Genomic DNA, 13,288 nt, shown 5'->3' with positions numbered 1-13,288 from the left:
TTTGCGAAGCAACGACCTCGGCGAACGACACGTTGCGGATCGCATACTAGCTGGAAGAGCGCGAGAACGTATCACCGCGAGGGATTCGACTCTTGGCGAAAGAGCAGCCGCTACAGCTATTTGGGCAGCTATGAAGGCGAAGACAAAACTCGGCATGGGAATGAAAAAGCCGTCGATGACAAAGAGGAGGAAAAAACGAATACTTCGAGTAGCGAAAAGCGATGGTATTTTACCACTTTTACCGTTATTGGAAGTTGTCGGTTCTTTGGCGCGGCGGGAATCGCAAAGGCGGTAAACGATAATAAGGCGGCGCAACGTCAGCTGGAAGAAATGCGGCGTCACAATCGCGCTATGGAAGGTCGCGGACTTTACCTCGTTCCATACAAGCGTAGACAGGGATTCTCAACAAAGTCTAAGAGAAAAAAAAAAACGTCGAGAAAAGATTAAAAGTGCCTACGGGTGCGACAACTAACGTGCAATTGGAACAATTGGCGAAACGTATGCGCATACCTTTCTTTAGAGGTGTTTTCATGCGCAATAATTTACCGATAAGCGGCGTACGCCGCTGACGAAACGAGAGCGGTATCGTCAATTTGGATGACGTTGATAGTCCCTGTACTCATTGGGTAGCGTACGCAAAGAGAGGAAATCGTGTCGTATATTTCGACAGTTTTGGAAATCTTCGATCACCCAGGGAACTTGCGCGATATTTCGGACGAGTGAAAATTGAATACAATTACACGTCATATCAAAATTACAATCAGAATATCTGTGGACAGTTGAGTTTAAAATTTCTTCAAACAGTCGACGATCAATTTAAAGCCTGACAATCCACCGTCACGACTCAGTATTCGTTCGACATGTCACTGACACTTACGTTGAGTGGCAGAAGCAGCGTTCTCGCTGTAAGCTATTTTCCCGCTATAGATTTGACCGATGTCAATTACGTGCTCGGTTTAACAGACTTTGAAACTTATCATACGATTCTGAACGTAAATTTTTCGAATAATAAATTTCACTTTGACAACGACGACAAAAAAATTACGATTCCCGAAGGCTCGTACGAATTGCACGCTATAAATGACTATCTCAAACGTGCAATTTTGCAAGATGAACGCGTTTCCATAGACATTGAAAACGATGATGAGGAATATCCAATTGTGCTCCGCGCCAATCATAGTACGCTAAAGAGCGAAATCAAATGCGCCTACACAGTAAACTTTACCAAACCCGACAATGTAGGATCGTTGCTTGGATTCTCGTCGAATCGTATATTGCAACCTCGCAAGTGGTACGAATCGGACGAACCGGTTAATATTATAAACGTGAATATTATTCGTATAGAATGTAACGTGACCACTGGTGCGTACAGCAGTGACATGCACGTACACACGATACATGAATTTTCACCGAGCGTACCGCCAGGATATCAGATATCGGAGACACAGGCACAGATCATTTACCTGTCGGGGGGGGGGGGGGGGCGGAACATGCGGTGTCCCCGCATATACTTTGCAAGATAAAGCAAAGTTTACAAATACATATATTCTATTAAAATTATTTTTGAATTTATTATTTTTATCCTTTTTCAGCCCATATCTCCAAAACTATTTGAGTCCGACCCTTATATGTATATATACGAAATTACTCGGGAAGATCTCCCCTATAACATATTTAAAAATAAAGCAAATCGGAGAGGAGGCCCCTTTTATGCACAATTACCCTTTTTTTCCTATAAAATGTGCGGAGTCCTTTATTTAAAAAAAATCTTTTTTACTTAAAAATGGTCTTTTTTAAATTTAATATGAAAAATATTGTATATATTCTTTGTATAAGTGTGATTTATAACATTGCTTCGTAAAATGTAAACAAGTTACATATTAAATAGAATAAACTACATATCATGATTTTATGCTATTGTGTTGACTTTGATCGATGAAGATATAATTTGCCTGCGTTGTATGTATTTATTCTTTCAGCTTTGACCTGGTGCGTTTTCGATTTATGGATACAATTTCAGTCACGTGTTTAGCTTTATTATGTATATATAATCGAAGTCTCAGATTACACAGGTCTACAAGGTTTTGTTGTTGGGCAGCTGGGGGTTATTTCCGAAGTAATTTTCTGCGTAGAATCCGAATCTCTACGACGTTGTGCTCGTCGGTGCCGTTTCATACGGAAGGCCAGTCGGAAGCCAGCATGCACGCGAATACCTCCATCGGCACTTATTTGGTCAGCGAGCGACCTTTCAGGGATCCTCCGTGGCAATCGGCATTGCATCCATCGAGTGAGATACCAACATCGCTCTGGAGTCGCATATCACTGTGTTAAAAAGCAGCATTAGGTGTGAAGTCTAGATAGCTCAGTGGTCTAGAGCAGTTGCCCGGAAAGCGAAAGACTCGGGTTCGATTCCCGATCCAGCCACTTGCGCCTCACATATTTTTCTAGTCTGCGAATATTGTTTTCTAGCAATTATTCGTTAGGCTGAAGAATGTGTGAATGCTCTCTCCACAGGATATGCGTCAATGCCGTTGCCACGGATAGATTCTGTCGCTCGTTGATCAAATGGGCGTAAAGACACGTCCGACCTCCTCCCACATACATCCCTATCTTTCTCTGGACAACTATAGTTGTGGATTTAGTTATATAATAGGTTTGGGGTCGATCTGAGATCAGATTCGTAATCAGCGACCCCAAAATCCCATATATACAGTTTTCAGTCCAGGTTTTCGGGTTTATAGTTCAAAGTTTACAGGTTTAATGTGAATGCTCATGAGGTTGTTGGGCTATAACGGCGCAGGGTTTGGAATTCATCATGTCATCTTAAAATGGCCGTAACTTTGCAAGGAAAAATCGTAGATGACCATTCGACAGCTCATTTTGAAGGGAAAGAGTAGTACTAAATGATGCAATTAGAAGAAAAGAGCTAAAAAATTTTGTGCGTCCTGTACATAACCTCAAATGTAGCCCAAAAAGCCATTTTTCGAGTATATAATCTCAAATATCTCAAAATCCTGACGTGATGGGCCAATTCTGACCTCGGATTCGGATTCAACGCAGAAAATTACTTCGGAAATGACTCCCAGCTGCCCAACAACAATCATGACCCCATTTTTTGTAGACCTGTGTTATTGTTCAGTAATGATCGATTTAAAAAGAACAAAAATTTTTAGATATACGTTCGTATATTTTTTGCTCTTGTTAATACTATTCCGTTTATTTCATTTTCATAACTTTTATAAATGGATAAGAATACAATTCATCCAACGTCGATTCCATCGTTTTACGCTGGACAAAGTATATTTTTGACAGGCGCGACATGATTTATAGGCAAAGTATACATCGAGAAGATTAAGATCTTGCCCGGACGTTCGAGAAATATTTGTATTAATGCGTTCGAAAAAAGGCATAACCATTGACGAAAGACTTGAAAAAATGTTAAGTTTATCAGTAAGTTAGACATAGAAAGAAATATTTTTTATAAAACACGTATACGCACCATATTTTTAAAAACATTATTATAATATATTAATAAATAAAATTTGTCTGAATAATTTTTGTTATAACACATCATTCTACTTAAATTAATTTTAATAACTTTGAAAAGAGAGAAGTAAAATTATATAAGATAAAACATTGAGAAACATAAAAAATAATAAATTGTAGGAGGAGTCATATCAAACTATTTTATAATTTTTTACAGTTAAAAATATTTTAGAAATTTATGGCAAATTTTTTATAAAAAAAATATTCTATATGTAATATAATTTTTTCATTTTAGTTGTACGACAAATTACGAGAGAAGCAGTCTTTAAATTTTAAGAAATTAATTCCAGTTTTTGGTGATATCAGTCAAGAAAATTTAAATTTATCTGTTGCCGATAGACAAATGCTGATTGAACGAGTGACTATAATAATTCATAACGCAGCAAGTGTGAAATTTAACGACAGCTTAAAATACGCTATCCTTACTAATACTAGATCAACGAGAGATATATGTATTTTAGCCGAAAATATGAAGAATTTAGTAGTAAGTAAATTTAAATTAATTCTATGCATTCGCACATATTCATGAAAAACTCTCATATATTGTTTTATAATGTGTAAATTATCTTCCATAGAGAGATTTTATGCGATATATTAATATACAGGGTGTCTCAGGCCACCTGTACACCCCTTTTAAAATGAAAATAAATAGCTTTTATCAAAAATCGTGAACAATTTTTAAGTAAATCGGGTATGCTCCATGAAATGGTGATATTTTCAACTTTTGATTCCGACCGGAAATACGCCATGCGGATCAGAAGTTGAATTTTTTTGAAATTATATACAGATGTTTAATTTGCCATAAACGTTTGAAATTATGTACAGATGTCTGGATAATATTCCTAATACGTATTTATTCTCGAAAAACTTAGCGGAAAGTGTAATACAGGAATATTCTTCATCATTGTCGTGTGCGATTGTGAGACCATCCATAGGTACGTAGATATTTTTTCCTGTATTAAAAAATATAGAGAAAAAAAACATGAGCTTTTCTTTCTTTCACTAACACCTTTTAAACAAGTTGGAAAAATTTGTCCTATTTATTTTATATGGAAAGTCTTAACATTTAATAATTGTATTGGTATATAAGTCTTAACATGTAATATTTGTATTGGTATATTATAATAAAATACAAAATTATATGTATGTATACCATGAACATGATATATAAATGGAAATAATACGGAAAAAATATATATGCATCTAAAATTTTTAAATCTTACTGTTATAGCCTCACAGACTATAACCCGTACATAATTAAAATATTTAACTTTTAAAGCATAAAATATTATTGCTAAAAGCGATATCGAGCATTCACCTCATAAAGTCACTGTCTCAGCGAACCGCCAGCGAATTCGCCAAAAAACGCGGAAGTGCAACGAAGGATTTCGACACCAAATCATCTTCGCTTGCACTTCAACTTGACCGCACCATGACCACGTGTGGCCATGTTATTAAGCGGTCCCCCTCTCAAAAAACCTCAAACAAGGGTTTAAATACGAACCACCGGAGGAACACAGCGAACAGTCGTAAAAGCAAGTGTAAGTGCGAACCGATCACCGATCAGTGTTAAGTGCGAACCGATCACGTGTTATAAGAAAACTATTTTAAAGGTTATTATCGAAGACGAAGGACAAGGCGGAAAGACTCAACTAAATCAGCAGAAATAAGAAGGGCTTCTGTACAAATTGATGTATATTCCGAAGATTAAATACAAGGTATAATTAAACAAAGAAGATTAAATACAAGGTATAATTAAACAAAGATTAAATACAAGGTATAATTAAACGAAGATTAAATACAAGGTATAATTAAACAAAGATTAAATACAAGGTATAATTAAACGAAGATTAAATACAAGGTATAATTAAACAAAAAAAATTATATTAAATTATTAAAAGCAGCTGAAACCCCGGCTCCTGATCCTTCGGCGGCCTGAGATATTTTATATCTCCCGACTGCTCCCCACATCCCGTGCCGCTCCCGGCACAACATATTGGTGGCAGCGGTGGGATGCACGCCAGAAGAACCGCCGAATTCAGACCACTAACGGCTGGAAGTAGATGTTATAGGCCGGTTCTAACCCAGGTCCTCTCAGAGGGGGTGAGGCGCGAGGGGATCTCAGCGGCGCGGGGGAATGACGTCACGCAGGATGGAGGGGGTTTTCGGTGGCGCGGGGGAATGACGTCACGCGGGACGGAGGGGATTTCGTAGGCGCGGGGACTGCGGGGCGGGGCGGGGGACGCTTGTGTTGGATGTTTTATGACAAGTATAAACAATCATAAACCGATGTCCGGTTGATAAACAGCGGTATTTGAAGAGGATTGAATATTAGGGCCAGAATTATTTTCCATATCTTTTCTAGGAAGAATTGCAACGTATCAGCGCCGATGTTCGGCTGCTTTGTACCCTTGCCGCGCATGTGAGAGAGAGAACGATAATATGGCGTGCGAAAGAGAGAGAACGATAGCGAGACTTATAATTAGCGCAAAGGATGGGAAAAGGGTAGTGCAAGGGAGAGATGCGTAAATAATTATACATTTTTCTTTTTGAAATATAAATTTATTTAAAAAATGTGTATAAGTATTACAAATTGTGTGTGTGTGTGTGTGTACTTAATATTAAAATTATATAAAATTTAAAAATTAATAAAATATAGGAGTCGAGATGTACGCGGGGGAAGTAGGCACCCAAGGGTCGGTATCCCGCCTGGTAGTCCCACCGGCAAGCGCAGAATTTCGGACCTCCACCGCCACGGATATGGCTTTTTCATACGAGGGGAAAACCATAAACCAAATACGCAAATAGGAATGCCATTTTGATGGCCGAGACCCTGCCGCATTTCTGGAAAGGGTAGAGGAATTGAGACAGGCATACGGGTTCTCACCGGCGCAACTTTTACAGGGGCTCCCAGAATTGTTGAAAGGAGATACCCTCCTGTGGTTCAGAAACTACCGAGATTCCTGGGATACGTGGGACGATTTTGAACGCGATTTCCGGAGACAATTTTTGCCACGCCGATACGCGGCCACATTACGTCGTGAAATTATGGGGCGACATCAACAACCGACAGAAAAATTTGCACAATACGTCACGGTTATGATGACTTTGATACGTCGGGCCGGGGGATACTCGCAGGACGAGCAGCTCGACATGATTTACGAAAACATGAACCCGGCTTATAAGCACTACGTGAGGATCGATGACGTGCAAGATATAGCGGATTTACAAACACGGGCCGCGGAATTCGAAGATATACTTCAGGAACAAAAGGAGGCAACAAAGCGACCGAGAAAAAGACACCGCGGTATCATTAGTTGCATCGGTATATAACAAAAAAGATTGCTGCTGGCGGTGCAAACAAAGAAGACACAAGCGCGCACAGTGCCGGAGGCAAGCAAAAAAGTTTTGCTCACAGTGGCCGGGACGGAGCCTCACGAAAAACTGCCATCCGCAGGCAGGAAACGCCTCTGGGGCCGGAGGAAACGCGGCCGCGAACACAACTCCGAGCCCCGCATAAAATTTACACCGCGACAGCACATAGAAATTGAGATTCAGAGACGGAAGTACAACGCCCTGATAGATGGTGGATCGGAGATTTCGTTAATCAACCACCACACGTCGGAAGTACTGTCCACAGAAGGTTTCCAAATTAAAGGAGATAAGAGGGCAGTGTGTCTAGCGAACGGGGGAAACACACGGGTATATGGAAATTCCGCTGCGAGTAGGAAATCGAACGATAAGGCACAACTTTTCTGTCCTCCCACATATGGAGGACAAAGTGATTATCGGGATCGACCTGCAGTTCCGTTTGCAATTAGGGGTTCCGCCCCCGCCAAAATATATAAAGAAGTGGCTGCCGAAATGCAGTGCGACCGGAGGGTTGGCAGTGCAAACCACAAACGAAAAAGAGAAATTACAAGAATTTCTGGAAATAGAACTCGGCAAATTCGAAAAGGTCCGCGGGCCCACCAACAAGGTCGAACATAACATTCGACTAAGAGACAGTACACCGATCAAACAAAGATACCGGCCACGCAATCCGGCCATGCAAGCCATTATTAACAAAGAGGTGGACGAGATGTTGGAACAAGGCGTAATCGAGCCATCACATAGCCCGTGGAGTTCTCCCATCGTGATAGTAAAAAAGAAAGATGGAAAGTTTCGGTTTTGCATCGACTTCCGACGAGTAAACGACGTGACGCACAAAGACGCATACCCGCTACCGCAAATTACCGCGACGCTAGACAAACTAAGGGAAGCACGCTATTTGTCCACGCTCGATTTGAAGAGCGTATACTGGCAAGTGCCTCTCGCGCCGAAAAGCCGACCAATAACCGCATTCACAATTCCAGGTAAAGGGCTTTACCAGTTCACGGTAATGCCGTTCGGATTACATTCGGCACCGGCCACATTTCAGAGATTATTGGACACAGTCCTCGGGCCGGACTTAGAACCTCACGTCTTTGTTTATTTGGACGATATTATAGTAATCAGTAAAACGTTCAACGAACACCTCGAGCTGCTTACCGAGACCTTCCGCCGCCTTCGAAATGCACAACTGCGGCTGAACCCAGACAAGTACGAATTTTGCGTCGATAAATTAAAATATCTTGGGCACATCATCGATAGGGAGGGGATTAGAACAGACCCCGAAAAAGTTAGCGCCGTGGCCGACTGGCCCGAACCACGAACCGTAAAGCAAATTCGGCAGTTCATTGGGATGGCGTCTTGGTATCGGCGATTCATTGCGAGTTTCTCCGAAATCGCCGCGCCGCTTACGCGACTTACGAAAAAGAACGCGCGCTGGACGTGGGGAACGGAACAGGCCGAGGCCTTCCGTACGCTAAATGCTAAATTGGTCTCCGCCCCAGTTTTAGCCTGTCCGGATTTTACAAAGCGCTTCGTGCTGCAAACCGATGCAAGCACCTCCGGCCTCGGTGCAGTGCTAACGCAACAGCACGAAGACGGCGAACGGGTAATAGCATACGCGAGTCGAACATTAAATACGGCAGAACGAAACTACACCGCGACCGAACTCGAATGCCTAGCGATCGTCTGGGGAATCCGGCGGATGAAGAGTTATCTAGAAGGTTACGCCTTCACAGTTATAACCGACCATCAGGCCTTAAAATGGCTTCAGAAACTAGACTCACCGACCGGACGACTCGGACGCTGGGTGTTCGAGTTACAACAATACCAGTTCGACATCAAGTACCGTCGCGGGGTACAAAATCGCGTGGCAGACGCGTTGTCACGATACCCCGAAGTTTGCGCAATCAACACACGACGTTGCCGGTAGTACGACCGCATTATGGAGGAGGTGCGACAGGATCCAGCCGCCAGACCAGAGTACAAAATACACGAAGGAAAATTGTACAGACACATCTTACACACGCTAGACTTCAAGAAGACGAGCGGCGATGCGCAGTGAAAACTGTGCGTTCCGACACCGGTACGGCAACAAGTACTGCGGATATATCACGATGAGCGAACAGCAGGACATCTCGGCATTGCAAAAACAATAGCCCGAATCGCCGAAGGGCACTATTGGCCGGGAATGTTCAGAGACATCGCGAAATATGTCCGAAATTGTGAGAACTGCCAGAGCTACAAGGCATCCCAAGAAAGACCGGCGGGATAACTACACGCGACCGAGGTGAAACGCCCCTGGCAGCAGGTTTGCATCGACCTGATCGGACCAATGCCGAGATCGAGAAAAGGGCACACGTGGCTGCTAGTAATGCAGGACCGATTTTCCAAGTGGACAGAGCTCACGCCATTGCGCCGAGCCACAGCCGACGCCGTCACACAAGCAGTAACAAATAAGATAATCCTACGACACGGAAAACCGGAGAGCATCCTGTCAGACAACGGCACTCAATTACGCTCACGACAACTGGAGCAACGCCTAGAAGAGTGCAACATAAGGCATATAACTACACCAGCATACGCGCCACACTGCAACCCAGTGGAGAGGACTAACCGCTCAATTAAACCGATGGTCAGTCAATACGTTGGGAAAGATCAAAGGACCTGGGATGAGAAATTAGAGGCGCTCCAGTTCGCATATAATACGGCAGTACACGACGCAACGGGATTTACACCCGCGTTTTTGAATTGCGGCCGCGAACTAATTTCGCCAGTGGCCAACAACCCGCCGAACGAGCAAGCACCAGCTCCCGAAACGATCAAAAAACAGTTGCAAGACGTGAACGAATTGGTCAAGATCCACCTCGCCAGGGCTTTCGAGAAGCAGAAACATTTCTACGACTTGAGGAGGAGAGCCTGGAAACCAAAAATGGGCGAGTGGGTATGGAGACGAAGCTACCACCTATCAAAAAAAGCGGAGAATTTCAACGCGAAACTCGCGCCGAAATACAGCAGACCGTACGAGGTGTGTCGGTTAATATCGCCCGTCATCGTGGATCTTCGGAGCAAACGAGGGAAGTGGATCCGACACATACACATCCAAGATTTGAAACCGGCGAAAAACGACACAGAGGACGACGACGCGATAAACAATAACATCGACAACGAGGAAGACAACAACGACTAATTTGAACCGGAGCGTCACTAGAGCTCAAGATGTCGAACTGCGAAGATATCCTGAGAGCGATCGAAGCCTACCTCGGCGAATCCGCCGACACTGAGGCGCAACCCGCGCCACCGGCTCCGCCACCTGAGCCGCAGCAGCCGCCGCAGTCGCGGCCGCCCCGAGTCGGAACGATAGTTCAGCGTTCCGACCGAGAAAACGCCAGAAAGCGGGAGATTTTCCTGGCACAACCGCCGCCAGCCAGGCGTCCGACGAGGCCTTTCGAGAGGCCACCGCCACCACCAGCAAAGGCGACAACCGGGCCGAAGGAAGAGATCTTGAGACCGATGGGGCCTATAACAGCACCGCCCATCAAGGTCGAAATTGAGCCCGGCTTAATTGTAGAGGTACCGCAATTCGCGGTACACGTTAGCCGGCGTTACAAGCCGCGAACGCCGCAGGGACGATGGATCCTGCGTTTTTCCGGGGACGGAAGGCTCTGCTATAAGCGGAAAATCGACTAGATCCGTCCAAACCAGAGGGTCCATCCGTCCGATCGTCCATCCGTCCGACCGCCGCTCCGAACAGCAAGCATGTCAAGTGCCTCAAATTCAGGGGGCACAATTCTAAGGGGGGGGGGTGATGTAACGATGCATCCCGCGCACCCCCGTGAGATGCATCGTTTTCCCGGCATGCGATCCGCCGGAAGCTGCCGCCCGGCAGAGGCAGGGGCGCGGTGCGCCCACATTTTTTAAACGTTTAGAACGTACTGGGTCTGTTCTTTTCAGCTGCACTGCTGCACTAGTGCAATTAGTTAGAATGAAAGAAAGTATGTTTGTCTCTTTCTAACTTATAGCACTAGTGCAGCAGTGCAGCTGAAAAGAACAGACCCACTGCATAAACGGCTTTAAGCCGTTAGGCTAAAATTAGCCGAAAACAACCGAGCGTCGCCGATGCGGTCCGAACCGCCGACCGGCGAAAGCCCGCGTTCGGCACGCTTCCCGAACCCCTCCGAACGGGCCCGACCGTACCGTTTTTCCGAAACCCGTTCGGAAGAGATAATACCGCCGCGCGCCGACGTGGGTAACTAGCCGGTATAAAAAGGCCGCATTCGGCGAGTTAACTACCTTTTTTCCAATCCGATCACGAAAGTGAAAAGATCCGAAAATCTAGACCGCTCCTAAAAATTAGCCAACTCGCAAGATCCGGAGGTAGAGCGAACTCTTCCTCCATCGAGCACTCTCGATTTTTGTAACAGGCTCTTTCCATCCGAGCATTCTTCCGACCGAAAGAAACCGAATCAGAGTGCACTCCAGTTCGATCGAGAAATCTCGATATCGGTCTAACATCCGACCGCCTACCGCCGGTGCATCTAACTCGAGGTAGAGAGGAGAGCTACCTCGGACGAGAATTCTCGTCGGTACGGCGTTCCCGAGAACATTCCGTCTGACACCGGGAATCGTGAAAACATTTCTACGAAAACGACGCTACGACCCGCGCAAAAATCCAGGGCTAGACCGATCGCTCAGACGCGCGACAAAAACTAGACACGCGCTACGTCAAACGGTCATTGACCGCGGAGAATTGTAAACACGCGCGGTATACAAGTATCATAGCGTGCGAACGCGTGGCGAGATATATCGAAACGCGACTTAAAGCTGCACATCTCGCGAACCGAATCCGATTGCAGGCGAACGAATCAACGAGTAGTTCGCGCTCGCCTATTATATCCACGCGACACGAACAACAGTGTAACATTTAAACTATCATTCTTTTGTTTTTCTCATTTACACACGCTCTCGTTTATCTCGACCGCCCACCGAACTCTGATCCCGACTCCGACTATCCGACGGCAAATCGCGCGGAAGTCGTCCGTGACATAGGCCGGGGTATCGTGACAACGCGTCTGCCACGCGATTTTGTACCCCGCGACGGTACTTGATGTCGAACTGGTATTGTTGTAACTCGAACACCCAGCGTCCGAGTCGTCCGGTCGGTGAGTCTAGTTTCTGAAGCCATTTTAAGGCCTGATGGTCGGTTATAACTGTGAAGGCGTAGCCTTCCAGATAACTCTTCATCCGCCGGATTCCCCAGACGCGATCCTCGCTAGGCATTCGAGTTCGGTCGCGGTGTAGTTTCGTTCTGCCGTATTTAATGTTCGACTCGCGTATGCTATTACCCGTTCGCCGTCTTCGTGCTGTTGCATTAGCACTGCACCGAGGCCGGAGGTGCTTGCATCGGTTTGCAGCACGAAGCGCTTTGTAAAATCCGGACAGGCTAAAACTGGGGCGGAGACCAATTTAGCCTTTAGCGTACGGAAGGCCTCGGCCTGTTCCGTTCCCCACGTCCAGCGCGCGTTCTTTTTCGTAAGTCGCGTAAGTGGCGCGGCGATTTCGGAGAAACTCGCAATGAATCGCCGATACCAAGAGGCCATCCCAATGAACTGCCGAATTTGATTTACGGTTCGTGGTTCGGGCCAGTTAGCCACGGCGCTAACTTTTTCGGGGTCTGTTCTAATCCCCTCCCTATCGATGATGTGCCCAAGATATTTTAATTTATCGACGCAAAATTTGTACTTGTCTGGGTTCAGCCATAGTTGTGCATTTCGAAGGCGGCGGAAGGTCTCGGTAAACAGCTCGAGGTGTTCATTGAACGTTTTACTGATTACTATAATATCGTCCAAATAACCAAAGACGTGAGGTTCTAAATCCGGCCCGAGGACTGTGTCCAATAATCTCTGAAATGTGGCCGGTGCCGAATGTAATCCGAACGGCATTACCGTGAACTGGTAAAGCCCTTTACCTGGAATTGTGAATGCGGATATTGGTCGGCTTTTCGGCGCGAGTGGCACTTGCCAGTATCCGCTCTTCAAATCGAGCGTGGACAAATAGCGTGCTTCCCTTAGTTTGTTTAGCGTCGCGGTAATTTGCGGTAGCGGGTATGCGTCTTTGTGCGTCACGTCGTTTACTCGTCGGAAGTCGATGCAAAACCGAAACTTTCCATCTTTCTTTTTTACTATCACGATGGGAGAACTCCACGGGCTATGTGATGGCTCGATTACGCCTTGTTCCAACATCTCGTCCATCTCTTTGTTAATAATGGCTTGCATGACCGGATTGCGTGGCCGGTATCTTTGTTTGATCAGTGTACTGTCTCTTAGTCGAATGTTATGTTCGACCTTGTTGGTGGGCCTGCGGACCTTTTCGA

General features: G+C 45.2%; 1 pseudogene; it reads left to right on the top strand.

Annotated features, from left to right (window-relative positions):
- Window positions 1-3,158: 3,158 nt before the first annotated feature.
- LOC145973789 (fatty acyl-CoA reductase 1-like) lies at window positions 3,159-6,879 on the top strand (annotated as a pseudogene).
- Window positions 6,880-13,288: the final 6,409 nt, after the last annotated feature.

Source organism: Camponotus vicinus, unplaced genomic scaffold (genome assembly GCF_025532165.1).
Source record: "Camponotus vicinus isolate PSW18456_S1 unplaced genomic scaffold, iyCamVici1.0 SCAF_6, whole genome shotgun sequence".
Lineage (NCBI taxonomy): Eukaryota > Metazoa > Arthropoda > Insecta > Hymenoptera > Formicidae > Camponotus > Camponotus vicinus.
The sequence above is the reverse complement of the archived record's forward strand: the minus strand, read 5'-3'. Positions and strand labels throughout refer to the sequence as shown.